Here is a 19,516-nt window from a genome sequence, read left to right as displayed (position 1 = left end):
ATGTTTTTGGGCCAGATTGATGATGTTTGCATGGGCGCAATTTACATTATATTTTTTTTTAATGGAAAACATGTACAACTGATATGTTTTGTTATTAAGTTTTTTTTTTTTAGTTTGAATTGTAATTGTTGGTTCGGATAGTATATGTATTTGTTAGATTATACTATATTTATGGATTCTTATTTTCTTTGATATGTACGGTTAATAGTTAAGTTGTGTATATGATTGAAAATTGAATGCTACAGGTTGTGGAGAAATATTTTTATTGAATGGTTGAGAATTGAATGAATGAATGGATGGATGAATAATTTTGTATATGCACAGGTTACATGTGACAAATAATTGAATGAAATAATTTTGAATGAATAATTGAATGAAATAATTTTGTATATGCACAGGTTACAGGTGAGAAATAATTTTGGATGAATAATTGAATGAATGAATGGTTGTGGAGAAATAATTTTGTTAATGTGGTTCTTATATGAATTCACCTTGTGTAGGTTCTACTTACTACCACAATGATTCTGCCTTGCCTACGACCACAGTGGCCCTGACAGATAATTGTTTGAAGGGAATGACCATATGTCAAATTGTAGGGTTTAATGTTAAGGGTTGGTGTGGACGACTTGTGTTTTCACCATCTCAATGCCTGATATTTCCTGCTCCTAAGCCTTTCTTTTGTTGTAAGTATGAATATACACTTCAGTTAGCTTTTTCTTCACGTCTGGCAACCAAGTTTCAAATTTATTTTGCATTTCTTCTCAGGTGTTGTCCCTGCATTTCATCCCATTTTTGTCCCTCAAGATGTCGACACATTTGATGTTGAAGCAGCAAACATTGCAATGCCGAGTCTGTCACCTGCTCAATCTAACAAATAATCTTTGCTTACTCATCTTGGTCAGCCTTTAGGTTCTTCTCTTTCGGGGCCATCAGGTCTCAGCCCTCCCCCCAAAATTTTACAAGGAAACACCATGACAAATTCAATTGTTGAGGTATTCAAGCAGGCTGCAGTGTGCCTTCAGCATGATCTTCTCAATGTTTTGAAGTCCAAGGATTTTCATGATCATGAGTCTATGATCCTAGAGGCCTGTTTCATTTTTTGTTAGATGCTCTGTTTGTTGATTCTCAACCCTTTGAAGAACAAGCGGAGGAATTTATTGGTTGTACATCATAACTTGATGAAGTAGAATTGTCTATTAACAATTTTGTGTATAATGATAAAGGCTTGTTCCTTTCTTTATGGTTGCACCTCTTATTTATCTTGAGCTCTTTTATTCTGATTTTTATGTTGAGCAGTGACTTTCAAATCCTTTGTAAGACCAATCCAATCCAATCCGATCTCTCATTTCCAATTCCAAATTCAAACTTTTTTTGAATTCTCAGATCATACCAGGAATTACAAGAGGAAGAGGAAATCAGCCTTGCGAAAACATTGCTATATATAGCACATGTAATTTGAAGTCCGATTTAATAGGGTTTTTGTTTTGAGTAGTTGTTGTTAAGGGTAGTTTATATTTTATTGAACTAGTAGGGTTAAGTGTGTTGGATTGAAGAAGTTTTGTTAGGATGAATAGAGAAAATTAGGGTTAGGGTTTATGATGGAAGATTGATTGATAATGGTGCGGCTGTTGGGATTGATTGGCCAATTTCCCTGTTTGGGGCATTTTGAATATTTTAGTCCGACTTCTAGGTTGTATGTTGTGTCATATCTTCGTTACTAGAGTGTAAGACAATGTTGTTGTTCATCTAGCGTATGGATGTATTTCAACTATTTGTTATATGAACCTGAAGTTTATGAAATAACTATATCTATAAGTACACAAATCCATTCATTGAACTATTTGTAGAATTACAAGAACTATTGAAAAACAATTGAAATATCTCCTTTCATTGATAACATAGAGAATAAGCATTACAAATCCATTACAAGATAAATGGTTTGGTCATTCATCCAAATAATTTCATTCATTATCATCATCATCTGACATCTCAACATCAGATTCATACATAACATCCATGCTCCAGGCGAAGTACTGGTGTGCATCATCCATTAACCCATCTTCGGCACGCTCATTTGCGGTCTTCATTAGTGAGGACCTTTGCAAACGTTGGGTCATACGATTAACTTCGTCGCGGATACGATGCAATGCCCTTTGCAACAACTGTGGAGTGTCAGTTGGCATACGCATGGCTAACCGGCGAGGAAATTTAATATTAACTTCACGACATAACTCAACGAGAACGTTTGCTCGAGTTATGCGAAATTCCCACTCAGCTCTCATGGTATTGATGGTGGCACGCGAGTAACGCAAATTTGGATTTAATGGGTATTGAAATTCATCTCCATCTGCAACCCAATAGCGACCCATTGCTGAATATAGATCAACCACCGTATATCTCATGATGATATCGCTCGAAATAGCTGTAAGACTTTTGTTGTGGTATGATGCGATATTTATAGTATATATATATACATGGTAGTTGTATGTATGAAATTATTGTAAACAACTATGCATCAGAGTTGTCATGTCAACTTTTATGACCTGAAGAACTATGCATCAACTTGATAGGAGTTGTCACTTCGACTTTTATGAATTGCATAATTTATTGCTATTTCAAAACAAAAAGTAAAAAATTTTTGAAAAATTATTTCATAAATTTAATAGAGCGAGTGCAAAAAATTAATAGAGCATTTCCTGTTTGATCACATGCATGCCACTGGCCTTATACAGTGCATTCGGATGCCAGGACTCCACTGTTGTCAAGTCATGAACGAATCTAAGGCATGTAGCATCGACTGTTGTGCCGCAGATGGTGTCAGCCTGGCTACTGTTGTGCCGAAGTACAATTTGTTTACTTTTTAGGTGTATTGAAATATTTATTAATTTATTGTTATTTTGTTCTGACACCCCCTCAAAATTTTTATGAATTGCATAATTCACATGGACACAGTAGGTATGGTACGATAATAAATTGTACTTCGGCGCAGTGATACGTCCAACATTTCTTAGTGATGCTCGACAGTGGCTTGAACAGGCGTAATAATTTGGATGCTTTATTTTTTTCTCAGATGCTATGTGACTTTGTGCAGCGATGCAGTGATGCATCTGACTTTGTGCAGTGATACAGTGATGCATGTGACTTTGTGCAGTGATGCATAGATGCATGCCACTTGATCCATATGATTTTATCTGACAACCACGTCCGTGACTACATCACAGGTACACTTCGTCACGAGTACTCAGGATTGCATGAAACGCATAACATGTCATAATATCACGGGTATCACTTCTTTTATAGTGCCCCAGCATGCATTATCGTCACTAGATCATCTCTAGTTAACCCCCACTATGATGTCTATAAATACCGATACCCCTAGTATGGTGTTTGTTCAAGTCATAACAATAGTAATATATATCTACAATTACTATTATTATTTGTTTGTTCATTTTATGAACAATGTCTTCAAGAGGTGCAGGAAGTTCATGCCAACAAAGAAATCAGAAAGTGTGGCTGCTACCTCCATTTACTTATGACTACAAGAGCGAAAAGTACTCGAGTCCGAAGGATTATTATGCTGGTATCCGAGCAGAATGGGCGTTTAGGGTAACAGAGCAAGAAGGATTGTTTAATGATCTACGTAACTTTGGGGCACCGGTACCTCATCGTCGTTCATTAACCATGGCTAGACGAAATGTGAGTGACTATGAAAAAGCAGTTAGCAGAATTAAGAAGGAGAACAACAGAATGTTGATGCTGAGATGTCGACATTTCATGCTTCAGCTAGCCACCGAAATGGCAGAAGCAAGCAACAGAGATTTGACAGTGATTGAGCGAAATAATGTCTTAAACAATGAAAAATATCTCTCTGACTACGACATGTCAGATGAGGAATGAGAAATCAAACACCTTTATCTTTCATACATGTTTGTATGTTCTCTCGTATCTTCGTTACTGGAGTGTAAGACAATGTTGTTGTTCATCTAACGTACAGATGTATTTCAAGTATTTGTTTTATGAACCTAAAGTTTATGAAATAACTACATTTATAACTGCACATTTATTAGTTCATGACTTTCTTTAATAAATTGCAATAAGTTAATGAATGTTCTGAATTAATGAATGGATTAATGTATGTTGAATTATGTGAATACTTAAAACACATAAAACAGAACAAGTAGTTCATGACTTTGGTTTTCTCTATTTTTTCCTCGATTTATTTTTATTACAATGGCAACTCATCTTTTATTGATATATGTGGGATTCTCAATTCAAAAAGTCACATGGCAACAGTGAATTCATTGATTTACCTTCCAGTGAGCATGCCCTTATTTTGTCCATATATGCAGATGGATTGTCAAGTCATGTGACTTGGTGCACAGGCTTTGGTCTTCTCTATTTTTTCCTCGATTTATTTTTATTACAATGGCAACTCATCTTTTATTGATATATGTGGGATTCTCAATTCAGAAAGTCACATGGCAACAGTGAATTCTTTGATTTACCTTCCAGTGAGCATGCCCTTATTTTGTCCATATATGCAGATGGATTGTCAAGTCATGTGACTTGGTGCACAGGCTTTGGTCTTCTCTATTTTTTCCTCGATTTATTTTTATTACAATGGCAACTCATCTTTTATTGATATATGTGGGATTCTCAATTCAGAAAGTCACATGGCAACAGTGAATTCTTTGATTTACCTTCCAGTGAGCATGCCCTTATTTTGTCCATATATGCAGATGGATTGTCAAGTCATGTGACTTGGTGCACAGGCTTTGGTCTTCTCTATTTTTTCCTTGATTTATTTTTATTACAATGGCAACTCATCTTTTATTGATATATGTGGGATTCTCAATTCAGAAAGTCACATGGCAACAGTGAATTCACTGATTTACCTTATAGTGAGCATGCCCTTATGTTGTCCGTATATGCAGATGGATTGTCAAGTCATGTGACTTGGTGCACAGGCTTTGGTTTTTTCGATTTTTGCCTCGATTTTTTTTTATTACAGTGGCAACTCATCTTTTATTGATATATATGGGATTCTCAATTCAGAAAGTCACATGGCAACAGTGAATTCACTGATTTACCTTACAGTGAGCATGCCCTTATTTTGTCCGTATATACAGATGGATTGTCAAGTCATGTGACTTGGTGCACAGGCTTTGGTTTTCTCGATTTTTTACTCGATTTTTTGATTACAGTGACAACTCATCTTTTATTGATATATGTGAGATTCTCAATTCAGAAAGTCACATGGCAACAGTGAATTCACTAATTTACCTTACAGTGAGCATGCCTTTATTTTGTCCGTATATGCAGATGGATTGTCAAGTCATGTGACTTGGTGCACAGGATTGGGTTTTCTCAATTTTTTCCTCGAATTTTTTTATTACAATGGCAACTCATATTTTATTGATATATGTGGGATTCTCAATTCAGAAAGTCACATGGCAACAGTGAATTCACTGATTTACCTTACAGTGAGCATGCCCTTATTTTGTTCGTATATGCAGATGGATTGTCAAGTCATGTGACTTGGTGCACATGATTGGGTTTTCTCGATTTTTTCCTCGATTTTATTTTGTTACAGTGGCAACTCATCTTTTATTAATATATGTAAGATTCTCAATTCAGAAAGTCACATGGCAACAGTGAATTCACTGATTTACCTTACAGTGAGCATACCTTTATTTTGTCGGTATATGCAGATGGATTGTCAAGTCATGTGACTTGGTGCACAGGCTTTGGTTTTCTCGATTTTTGCCTCGATTTTTTTTTATTACAGTGGCAACTCATCTTTTATTGATATATGTGAGATTCTGAATTCAGAAAGTCACATGGCAACAGTGAATTCACCGATTTACCTTACAGTGAGCATACCCTTACTTTGTCAGTATATGCAGATGCATTGTCAAGTCACATGACTTGGCACACAATATTTGATTTAGTCTGTTTTTCCATTCTAGTGACAACTCATACCTTGTTCGTATATGTGGGACTGCCATGCAGAGGCATCTTGCTAAAGCTGTTCATAACCAACTATATAAACAACTAAAGGTGAAGACACAACCTTACAACTTATTTCGCCCTACGAAATTATCATTCATTTGTTTTAAAAAATTAGCATGGCTACATGGTTCATGGGAGGGAGTGGGAGTCGCAGAGGTGGTAGGAACTTGCAAAGGGGTGAAAGTTCACGACGAGGAGGGGGAAGGGGAAATGGCGATGCTGAAGATGAACCACCATTTCCTTTGTTGAATGCCTCTTGTGCTTATCATGATAGGTTTGGGAAGCGACATTTTGTCATGCCCAAGTACTATCGAGATCCATGTGGTTTGGTGGAGGATCCATCAGAAAATCAAACAGGATATGGTTATGCAAAGGCTAGACTTCTTAAGTGGCCCGCACTATTTATAGAGCGAGTGCAAAACGAAAAATTAATGTAAAAACGGCTTTTCTAAAACTGGTTTTTATTAAAAAAAAAATTTGAACAAAAAATATTTATGTTGAAAATATAAATTTAAAAAAAAAAATTAATGTTAAAAAACGGCTTTTCTAAAACCGGTTTTCATGAAAAAAAAAATTTGAACAAAAAATATTTATGTTGAAAATATAAATAAAAAAAAAATTAATGTTAAAAAACGGCTTTTCTAAAACCGGTTTTCATGAAAAAAAAAATTTGAACAAAAAATATTTATGTTGAAAATATAAATAAAAAAAAATTAATATTAAAAAACGGCTTTTCTAAAACCGGTTTTCATAAAAAAAAATTTTGAACAAAAAATATTTATGTTGAAAATATAAATAAAAAAAAATTAATTTTAAAAAACGGCTTTTCTAAAACCGGTTTTCATGAAAAAAAAAATTTTGAACAAAAAATATTTATGTTGAAAATATAAATAAAAAAAATAATTTTAAAAAACGGCTTTTCTAAAACCGGTTTTCATGAAAAAAAAAATTTTGAACAAAAAGTATTTATATTGAAAATATAAATAAAAAAAAATTAATTTTAAAAAACGGCTTTTCTAAAACCGGTTTTCATGAAAAAAAAATTTTTGAACAAAAAGTATTTATGTTGAAAATATAAATAAAAAAAATTAATTTTAAAAAACGGCTTTTCTAAAACCGGTTTTCATGAAAAAAAAAAATTTGAACAAAAAGTATTTATGTTGAAAATATAAATAAAAAAAAAATTAATGGGAAAACGGTTTTACGAAAACCGTTTTTAATTAATTCAGAATAATTAAAATCTTAATCAAAAACGGTTTTAGAAAAGTCGGTTTTCATTTTCAAATTTTATTATTATTTTAATCGATGAATACGGTTTTGTGAAAGCCGGTTTCTAAAAAACGGCATTACAAAAACCGTTTTACCCTACTTTGGGAATAAAGATAAAAGTACACCCTAAAATGGGATTAAAATGTTCAAAATGGCACAAAGAGAGAAATTGGCCTAAATTTATTCTTATACGAGTGGGGCCCCTTCTGTTGTGCATGCTTTGGTTTTTCCACTAATTCATTATTATATGCAAGGAGAGAAGGAAAAGAAAAAACAAGAAAGGTCACTTTGCTTTTGCACAACGACATTGATTTATCATTTCCTAAATCTAAAACACATATGATATGATATATTTTTTTTATAAGTTAAAAAAATGTTTTATCGATGAAATGAAAATACAAATCATACAAACATCAATAAAACAAAGAAAAGGTCACAAACATCATAACTTAGCAAATCTGGAGATGACACATGATATGATAATACAAACGAAACAAAACCTATTTAGTTCAATGATATATATATATATATATATATAATAACAGGTTACTAGGCTCAGCAACAACCGCTCACATGGATCCTTGCATGAAATCCCAAAATAAAAAATAAAAAATAAAAAAAATAACAAAAATAACAAAACATAAGTAGAGGACAATTGACTTTAACTGAAACGAGAAAGAAACTTGTTGTTGCAGGTCCCTCATTTAGTTCTTCATCGTATCAAAGGAACTGACGAGTCGAGATGCGGTTAGGGCCTTCACATTCGGCAGAATATGTTCCTTCAGTGGGAGAGTACCGAAGCTTCAGTGTTTCTCCGGCCTCCAGTTCATTACGACGTACAAATTGAATCCATTTTTCGCGATTCAATAACTTTTTATTACCATTATCACCACCTATTGCTATCTGAAACCTCCACTGCATATCTTTCTGATCCCACACAACCATGACGGGCTGGTTGTTCTCATGAATCAGTCGTATATTCATGTCGGTTAAATCTTCTTCGGAGAGCTTCTTCTCAAAGCTTATTCATCCACTGCTATGTTATCTTCCCAAAGGTGTTTTCTGGTTGCACCTCTTGCACTTTGGATTGCACACTTTGTTTTCTGGTTGCACCCCTTGCACATCATCCCACATGAGATGGCAATATATCTCATAGCTAAATATTCAACAGTATAGAAGCACAGAAATGGAAGTCTAAAAGCAAGCAAAACAAATGCCCATATCCATAGAGAACAGAGTCTTTTCACATATAGAGTCCTTCTGGCACCCCCTCTTTCTTCTTGAACATGACCTTATCTTTAGCCTTCTTGAAGTCTGAATGCGTAACCTTCATACGGCCCTCTCATAGAGCAAGTAAACCAGCTTCAGTACATATTGCCTTTATATTGGCTCCATCGACTAGTTCGAGAAGGCTAACTCTGTTATGGTGGTCGACTTCTGTATAGACTAGTTCATCTATATGTTTGTCTTTTATGTTGCTCTCTTTTGTTGGTTCCTCACCAACTGGCACTTGGAGCTTTTTCGTAGCTCCAAGCTCCTATTTATTGATGTAATATTGCATAATCTGTATGTTTCATCAATAAAGATTTTGTTTTTGCCGATCAAAAAAAAAAAATATCAGCTCCATCGGCTCCAGAAAACTCATCCTTGGTCATAACAAATTCTTCTAAGTTGACATCATCAGCCAACGTCATCCTAGATGTGTGTATCTGGAACATGCGCCTCCAAGTCTTAATATCAGGAAGTGGGAACTCTATCTTCCTATCTATTCTACCAGGCCGAAGCAGTGCTGGATCAAGGCTTTCAATTTTGTTTGTCGCTAGAATTCCTCTTGAATGAAAACCATCTAGTTGGTTCAGCAGTTCCAACATGGTCCTCTGAATTTCGCGTTCACCACCTGAGTGGGCATCATATCTCTTTGTACCAACTGCATCAATTTCATCGATGAACACAATTGAAGGTGACAGATCATCAGAAACCTTGAAAAGTTCCCTCACTAACTTTGGACCATCACCCAGGTATTTTTGTATTAATTCACTTCCAACGCAAGAAAGTTGCTGATGTAGTCATAGGGCTTTTTGTCAATTAAAAACAAAAAGTGTAAATAGTTTGATGTTTGTGTGTGAGGGTGAAAAGCATAAAGGACCCTCAGCTCAGCTCAGCATCGTATGCGAAGCAATACACAATCAAACTAGTGATGGAAACAACCATGGTTGTGGGATGTGTTTCAAATGGAGAAACAACTTGTGCTTGATACAGCAATTGCAGAAAGTTGAGGAGCAGCGAAGCAAGAAAGGAGAAAATGGCGTGAAGGTGGTGAGTGGGCGGCGTAAGCTGTTGTCGCAAGATGTAGCTTCTTAACCTGACAAACGTGACATTGATCCCTCCAGAGAAGCTCCTTGCCATGTTTGCTCTTTCATAGGAAGCCATTATTGGATTAATGTCAATATAAATATAAATAATTAGGATAAATTATAACTATAAACATTTATGAATTTTTGTGTTTATCATTAGGATAAATTATAAATATTAATTAAAGGAATTATTTTAAAAGAATGTTTTTGTAATTTGTCCGTATAATTAATTAATCAAAGTGTCTAGGTGTGTGTTTCAACATACATGTTTGCATTTAATGTTCGTGTGGTTTTGTCGGTTACACGACGGGCACGACATATCACTTCAACAAACAATGCCATAAGCAAAAACACTACTCCACATACGAAGCCACTCCAACAAACGAAGCCACTCCACCCACTTCTATAGATACCACGCCACCCACTTCTTTCTCTCATCTTTCCTTATTGTCCTCTGAAGATACCAATGTCTTCCACCATTATCCCACACATCCATGATGGCATTGTTGTGACCAGGTAAATAATCTGCCATCCTCGGTATCTCCAAGGTGTGGGTAATAGCTGTGTGAGAAAGCATCTTCTCAAAGCAATAATGTTCCTTATCCACTCTCGAATTAATTCTCCAACACCTAAGCAAAGGTTGAATGCTTTCTAATAAAAGTAACTCCAATCATAGATTCTTGTTTTATAGTAGCTACTCAAAGTGCCTAGGTTTGTGTTTTTTTTTTTTTTATCAGCAAAGAAAAATTTCATTAACAGCATGAAATTAAGAGTACAGGAAGATGAGGCGCACCGAGAGAGATTCAGAAGGTACAAACTACCCCTACTACTGCTACTCGCACCCAAACAACCAACCCCTCCGCCTCACACTTTTTTAGACATAGAATAAAAATAGAGGTTAAGAAGAACTTGACTTAAAAACAGAGGATAACAGCCTCACTAACAACCCCCACAAAATACAAGTAAAACACTGAGCAGAACACTACTTTTACCCACTGAGCAGAACACTACCCACTTGATAACAGCCTCACGCTTCTTATATTGCACCTACTGAGCAGCACACTACTTATTCCCAACCCCCCGAGATCAGAAACACTACTTATACCCATTGCAATCTAATACACCCAAGGACAAATACCCAATCTACAAACACCACTGCACACTACTTATCAGAAACACCCACTGCACACTGCAATCTAATACACCTCACACTACAAACACCCAACCGATACACCCATGGAACAAATCTTCTACTCCGATCCAAACTACACACATCCACTGCACACTACTATCACAGCTAAACATTTCCATCCTTTAAAAATTTCTCTTTGTCCTTACGCTCCAGCTCAAGAATCTTCTCAACCACACCCTCTTCTTGCCCAGAGAAATTAATACCCAATTCTTTCCCTAATTTGACAGTGGCCTGCGCTTCCTTGAGGAGATAGCTATGCGAGCTTGATTCACCCTCGGATAGCTCCGAGTGTGCAAGTGACACTGCTGCTGGCCTGAAGATAACGGACTTGGAGGGAAGCCTACCGATAGCTGTAGATTGGTGACCATAGAGTCGAGCAAACCGAGAAAAACCTTCCATCTGAGCCTTTTTTTTCCCAGCTTTCTTGGCCGACCGATTTGGGCTGAGGAAAGGAGCAGGACAATGAACATGGCCTTGATCATGTAAGCTCATATTGCTTGACCCATTTGAACCAACCGATAAGAGAGGCCCAGGTAATAAAGACTTATCGCATGTCCTGTTACCTTGATGTTCAACTGGCATACGAATAGGTCCTTGAACTAAAAGCTCATTATACGGAGGGCCCAAGGCAACTTCCAGATTAATACCAGGCCTAAACCCACCTGGCGATCCGCTGAGACTTTTGAACAAACCAGCTTTAGAAGCGTGCTCGGCACACCTCAGTGAATGGTCATTTCTCTTTGGACAGGGTGCACACTCCACCATCATTGCTTCTTTCCCACCCATTCCATTAGTTCTGCTGACCTCCACATCCCAACATGTCTCCTCAACAACTGTGCCCACAATCTCTCTACTGTTGCATTGAGGAAGCTCCTTCCTTTGAGCCACTTCAATGGAGGAAGGCATCGCATCATCAGACAAGGCAAACTGATTTGCCACTATATCAACATCGTCCTTCCTCTTGCATCCTCCATCTGTGAAGTCATTTTCCTCAACTCTGCTTAAATCCACTTTGGAGCTGCTATTACAATCACCCAGCCCGATTTTTCTCACCCTATTACCCTCCACTAGATTAGCAAAATGGTCTTCACATACAAAAACTGGGTGTAATTTACCCTTGCATTCCAGATGAATGGTTTTGTTAATGAGCTCCATGCATGTTGTAACCACTTTAATTCTGGAATAGGAAAACGACTTTGGTTGGCTAAGATCACCCTCCAATTAAAGGACTCTCCCCCACAAAGCTCCAATGTTGTTTAGATTGCTCCTATTCCAGAGCTTCAGAGGAATACCATGACATTTCTACCAAACACACCTCTCTTGGTCTATTTGGATTCCTGGCCTCCATTCCAAAATAAACTGACTCCAGTCTTTAAACCAGTCCTTGATTTTCTGGATATTTGATTGGAGCTCCTCCTGGGATTTGAAACTCAAGATTGCATCCCTGCCGCCCCCCTATCTGACCACCACTTGATCTAACCCATTGTCCTTCAAAGCAGATCTAATACTGTTAATGGAGAAATCTGAGTTGAGCCTAATAATTATGCTTTCATAAAGCCAACCGTGACCATCTTCATTGGCTTTGACGGTCATGCTTGCTTTTACGTCCACCATGGTCGATTCCCCTTGTAATACCTCTGCAAAAGATTTGTGGCCAATATATGGGGTTGTACCTTTACCTCTGTTTGGGTTAAAGGCTTCTCTGTTGGCTTGGGGTCTTCTCATGCTAAGCACACTCCTGTCATGAGTTGCATACTTGACCGCAAGTACCTTATCATCCACCAATATTCCATTAGTTTTCTGGACTGCCATGTCTAATGCAACATGACAATCGAATCTCACAAAACCGAATCTTGTATTCGTCGCTTTTCTTCTTTTAAAAGAGATGAAGTCATCTTTGACTACACCAAACTTATTGAAGAGTTTGAACAAAGACTTTGCATCCAAAGAACTTGGGATGTTGTCCACGAACACAGTATACAGACCTCTCCTTTCTTCATAGCCCCGAGGTCCACCTCCTCGCCTTTGATTCACAACCGGGATCCATCCACCATTTCTTCCTTGCTCCATAACCTATCCCATTATTTACTTCCGTCGTATATAGACTTAGTTTGTTCCTTTTGAGGAAGTAGTTTGTTTTTTTTTTTGTTTATTTGTTCTCCCTACCTAGGTCTGTGTTCAACATACATGTTTGTATTTAATGTTTGTGTGGTTTTGTCGGTTACACGACGGGCATGACATATCACTTCAACAAACAATGACATGAGTAAAAACACCACTCCTATCACTCTTATACACATCAGAAATGCTAGGTGTCATGAAAAATCTTTCATGAAAATAATCATGAAAACTTTGTGACCCTTAGATTACATTTAAAATAAAGCACCACACCCTAATCAAGGTAATCCAAGGATCATAAATCTTTCATGATCATTTTCATGAAAAAAATTTCATGATCCCTAACTTTTCTCTATACACATTAGTGGCTGTTTGGTATGATAAAAGAAAAAAAGACACTCTCTCCAACAGATGCAAAGAGCTACTTGGAGATACCGAAGAGTGCGCTTCACTTGCCTCCGCAGAGCAACTCCGTCATTCGAGTGTAGGCGGACCTTGAGAGGTACTTGGCCTCAATTTGCAAAGATTTGTTTTCTCAGGGCTGGTGACATTGTCAAACTCTATTACTTTCCCTATACTAATCAATATTTTGTTGAATTTCAAAAGCAGATTCCTCCCACTCTCCCACTCTTTGTTTGAGTCCCTATCACCACTCATGCGGCGGATGGTTTCCCACACTCCAACTCTCCCTTCAGTAGATTTTGAATCGATTTTTTTTTTCTTTTTTTTTTGTTCTATGCGTGAAAGGGGATTACTGGTATCACCACCAATAATTTCTTGTCATTTAGTTTCCCTTGTATATATGATAAAGTAATTATATCTCAAAAGTAGAATTCACCTTCCATATATAAATTTATTATGAATTGATGATATCATATGATAAATATCATCATGATATTAAATTTTTAATCGTTCCAAAAAAAATAATAATAATAGTTCCTACTAAACCAACCAGCAGTTAAAGAGTTGCAAACATTCAGACAATGTTGAGTAAAGATTTGGTGTGTGTTGTTTACCCCTTTACTCTGCATTTTATTATTATTTTTTTTGATAAATTGCCCTCACACTACTTGTAGATTTCTGAAATTTTACTGCCCCTTACTACTCTCTGAAATCACATTGCACTTCTCCCTTTGAAAATTTTTGTAACATTTTCTTTCAATTATTAAGAGTTTCACACGATGTCAACAAATTAAAAATAATTTGTGTTTTGTCAATGAAATCACTTTTCACACAACAAATGAAGTGCAGAAAAAAGGATAGCACAAAACAATGACTATTATTGTATTTTAGGAAGTCAGCGAAGTCTAAAAAATACCGACAGCATCCACATCATGGTATGTACAAAAAAAAAAAAAACACACAAATATTAGAATAAAATAATAACATATAATTTAAATTCATTTAATTATAAATCTATACAACAACTAAATATGAATGATATAAAATCTTATAAAATTCTGAGCATATACTTATGAGAACCTAACTTTTTTGTTTCTCAACATTAAAGAGAGAATGGACGCGATTTTCTCATATTAGAATCTCTCTCTCTCTCTCTCTCTCTCTCTCTCTCTCTACCCATCTTTAATTAAATCATCAACGACTGATCTACTCGATTTGCCAGTCCTTTTCAGGTGATCGATCTGCTTCATCCGATCGATTCATGAAATCTAGGCCAATTGATCTACTTCACTCTCACGAAATTTGGGGCTAGAGATGGTTTTGTCGCGTCGGTTGCATCAAATGGAATCAAATCATTAAAAGCCATATTGTGAGCTTTAATTAACTTCTCCTCCTTTTAGGCCTATAATTTGATTATGTTTCTAACTTTTACACAAATATGATTTTCATGAAGTCAAAATTTGTAAGTTTAGAAATTCACGGATTCATGTGGGTTTGAGGTTGACATGAGATCAAACCATTAAACCACAATTCAACTATAGAAATTGATTTTGTTTGATGTTTTTGGCAATTCATGATAAATGCAACATAATATTGAAGTAATTTCAATTTAGTTGATTGCACAAAAATAGCGATTGTGTAAATTTAAAATTATATTATTTATAAAAACATTAAACTTAGAAAAAAAATATTTATAATATAACAAATTAAGAACATAAAATAATTTGATTAATATTTTCAACATTTAAATACCTTTTATTTTATATACTAAAATTAATATAAGAGTAAGGTGTGTTTCAATTGATCAAGGCAGCTCAACCCTCTTCGAACGCAACTTGGTTCTTTCGGTTGTGCCTGTTTTGGCCTTGGGCAATTCCTGTTTTTTGTGACTGCTTTAGAGAATTTAGCCTTATCAATTCTCATAGAAGTGGCCCATTCACATTCATATAGATGATTCTTATTTCGATTCTCTTAAATACTTCTCTTGAAAGATATCCTTCTAGGTTTTTTAAGACATAAGTAATCATTAAAAGCATAACTTATCCTAACTCCCTGGCATACAATACATATTGCAGATATCACTCTCGACATAAGAATGGATAGGAGATAAACTCCCTTAGTGATTTCTGGTGAATCATCTATAATTTGGTTATCTCTTTGAACCTAAATCTTGGGATTTCCAGTCAGCTAGGTTGGGTTGCCATTATGGTGACTTGAAATTAAGAAGCTTTAATTACATTTCATTTGATGAACTTTCTTTCATTTGCTCTCTGGTCAAACTTTTTGTCTAGCGGCCCTTATTTTCCATTTGACCTTCTCAATTATATATCATTGAGTAGTTAGTGGATCCACTATATTGTTCTTGGACAATATTCATATCCGAGCAAATGTCCTACGGTATTAAGTCATTGATTACATTGAGACTTACAGTTACACCCCCACAATTCTAATATAAATCAGAATATAACATCCATCTCTTATTGACTATAGCATATTTGAATAACAAATTTCTAAATCAAATTTATGAAATAGAAAACTCAGAGTAATTATGACTATACAATAAGTCAAAATTCGTGCTAAGATAAAATCATATCCTCATAAAAAAATTTCCTAAGAACCAAACAATTTATAAACCTTATTTGATTGTATAAATTCTTACCACACATTCAAGGAATTGTATAAATTCTTCCCACTCATTCGATGAAGAATACTTGTACTTCTAAATTAACATTCTAATTCTTGAATTTGAGTACTTCATGTTCATATGGGTAACTAGTCATTCTACTTATATCCCCTACATTTGTTGTAATACATAAATTAGCACAAACAGTATACTCATTTTCGAACAAATGTCACCATCACAACTAATAACTTATTTTAAATAAAATAACTTTTATTCATTCCAAAAAATATTTGTAACACAATAAAATTTAATTATATAATTGAATCCAAAAGAAAAACTCCCACATGAGTAATTATTTACTCTTCCTTTATGGTTAATATTTGGTGCAACAAAATCTATGTAACCCTGACATAATTGAACACTCACTAAAACATATAAATCAACACTATTACACGAGTAAAATACCACAAAACTTAAAATCACTTCATAAATAACTTTTGAATTAACTATCAAATTAATTATTAACACTACAACAAATTACACTTTTGGCGTCTAAATTTTTAGTCGCCAAAAGTCATATTTTGGTCACCAAAACGTTTTGACAACTAAACTTTTTGGTCGCCAACTTTGTTGCTAGATTATTGTCGAGGAAAGGTATTGGCGACTAAAATTTATTTAGTCGCTGAAAGTCCTCAATTGGCGACTAATTTTTTAGTCATCAAAAGTTTTCAATTGGTGACTAAGAATTATTTAGTCATTGAAACTATTCAATTGGCGACTAATTTTTTAGTCACCAAAAGTTCATAATAAATTTAACAGTATATTTCTAGAGACTAAAATTTTTTGTCGCCAAAAACTTAACCATTTAGGGCGACCAAAATTTTAGTCGCTAATTTTCTTTTTTATTCATCTTATTTCATTTAGCTGCTAAATGGTTTAGTAGCCTAAAGCCTAGTTTTTGTTTAGCTACTAAAGTTTTAGTCGCCAATTAATTTTCTTTCTTTTGTTTTTTTTGGCTACTAAATCATTAGTCGCCTAAAGTCTTTTGTTTATGGCTACTATAATCGCCAAAAGATTTGTTTCCATTTGTAGACACCCCATTTTTGACCGTCCTCAAGACTTGGACGTCACCGTTGGAACACTCGGTGATCATCCATGCTTGTGTTCGTCTCGAGTTCCCGGAGGTCTCGGTTGCGCGCCTCGCCTCAGGACCTCTCGAATCGACTTTTCAGTGTCTGGTTTTGCACCAAACACTTGTGTTTTTGCCTTGAAAGGCAGGGAATGGCTTGTTGGCTATTCCCACAACCCACTGGCTGTCCCCTCACATCACCGGCCGTTTATTGGTGACACCAGCAGTGGTTTCTTAAAACCAATGGCCGGTCGGCACTATATTTTGCCGACCGACACTTTGTTTTGGCCGGTGACCTGTTTTGCTGGCCGATCTGCACCCTTTGCACCCTTCAGGCATGGTGCATGCCAGCTGTGCTAGTTGGAATGCACCATCACTCCTCCCCATGCACGGGGATGACCACTTTGCACCCTTGACCCCTTTTTCCTTCTAAAAGGTTGAACCCTTTGGTCAAGCTTCTTGGAGAAGCTTGACCCTTTGTCATGGCTTCTCCAAGAAGCCTTGACTCCCCTTGCACCCTTTGCCCCTTTCACTTAGCTTCTTTGAGAAGCTTAAACCATTTCCCTTTACCTATATAAGGACCCCTCTTCTCCCATTGTCAAAGGTTGGTGGTTTTGAAAGAAAAACCAGAGCTTATACATATATATATATATATATATATATCTGATATATACACCCTCTCTCTCTCTATATTTTACTCTCTCTCCTCCCTCGTGTGTGTTTTCTTGGCCTAAAAGTGCATTTTGACCTTACTTTTGCACTAATACACACACCATTACACCTTGCTCCGAGATTGAGAGGCATTGAGGGTTTTTTTTTTTGAGATTTTGGACTGATTTTGCTCAGTAGAGTGTGGCTAGACCGACTGTTCTTGAAGTGTTCTTCAAGGGTAAGACTTTCACTTTATTATCCCCAATCTTGCACTGGTTCTTGACCTGTCTTGCATGCTGATTCAAGCTTTGAGTATAACATAAAAAAGTCTTATATTTTCTTGCTTAAGAACTTTAATTAAGGGTGTTTTGGCATTGGGGGTCGAAATCCCCCTCTTAGGTCTCTTTTGGCCCCTTTTGGTGTCTTTTTCTTTAAGCCTTTTTTGCTTTGTTGTATTAGCCTTCTCACCACTGAAATCCAGTGGATTTTCAGTGGTGAAGAAGATGGTTTGAAGTCTTGTATAGGGGAGGGACACCCCTCTCCCTTTGTGCCTCATTTGTGCATGTTTTGGGCTCATAAGGGTAGCATATATGCTTGGTTGTTTTTGGCTCCATATCAGATGTTTTTGGTGCTATTTAGGTCACATGTTATCTCTGTTTTTGGTCGGATTGGTGGCCCTTTGCATGCTTAACATACTTGCTTTGTATTCCCTTATTTGTGCCTAGAAATACATCATGACTTTTGACTACCATGCTCTCATATTTTGGCTTCACTTCGTGAAGTTCTTGACCATATTTTGTCATGCATGAGGTCTGTTGGCCACTGATTTGGTCTTGTTTAGCATGCTTGATATAGTTGCTTTGCATTTTGGATCATGAGCCTTGAGTGTATGGATCATTGACATGCCTAGCTTGGCCTATTATCATCATTTGGCATTAGTTGAGATCATATTCCAGTCCATATAATGTGGTCTTACGTTGTCCTTTGTGTCTCTTTCAATGTCTTGAAGTGTTGTGTTTTCATGCCTTGACGTGTGCATTGTGTATGCCTATGTGTTTGGGTCATTTTAGGGCTGCCATACCAGCGGATTTTGGAGCTATTTTGCATGCTAAAATTCTGTTTTTGGGTTGTATAGTTCATGTCATGCTTGTTTGGGTTAGTGGTAGTGGAGTGCCCTGTTGTTATGCTTTAGCCTTGGGCCCCTTTTAACTTGCATGCTTATAGTGCATTTTGTCCATCACTTGAGGCACTTTTGGCCACTGTTTTGGGGGGTGTTTGAGGCCTCCCATTTCAGTCTAAGTCCCTTCTCGGGCATGGTTGTATGCGTGACTTGTTGCCTCTAATCGCATGCTTGCATTGTACCATATTAGCATTGCATGATGAGTTGCATTGTAGCATTGCATGTTAGGAACATTGCATGCTTGCCATGATATGTTGCACTACATTTGGCATGCTTTGCATTTTAGTGATATGTTGCATTTTCGAGCAATGTTTGCATAACATGCATTGCATTGCTTGGTTTGGGGTGTCAAACCAAGTGTGAGGGTTAAGAAGTGTTCATACTACGAGTGATGTAACACTCCTTAACTCTCAGTCACCGAGACCCTTGACCTTGACATGATAGGGTCTTGGTCTTCATTCGGGTGTTGCATGCATCTTCATTGAATCGCAACCTTGGCTCCTTTGGTCATCATGCATCAAAACGCACAATTGATGGCCCGAGGGTCCAGGGTCATGCTCCATTGAGTCCCTTGCATGATAGGGAG

This window comes from Camellia sinensis, chromosome 8, assembly GCF_055761805.1.
Source record: "Camellia sinensis isolate YWXY chromosome 8, ASM5576180v1, whole genome shotgun sequence".
NCBI classification, from domain to species: domain Eukaryota; kingdom Viridiplantae; phylum Streptophyta; class Magnoliopsida; order Ericales; family Theaceae; genus Camellia; species Camellia sinensis.
Note: the sequence above shows the minus strand (reverse complement) of the source record.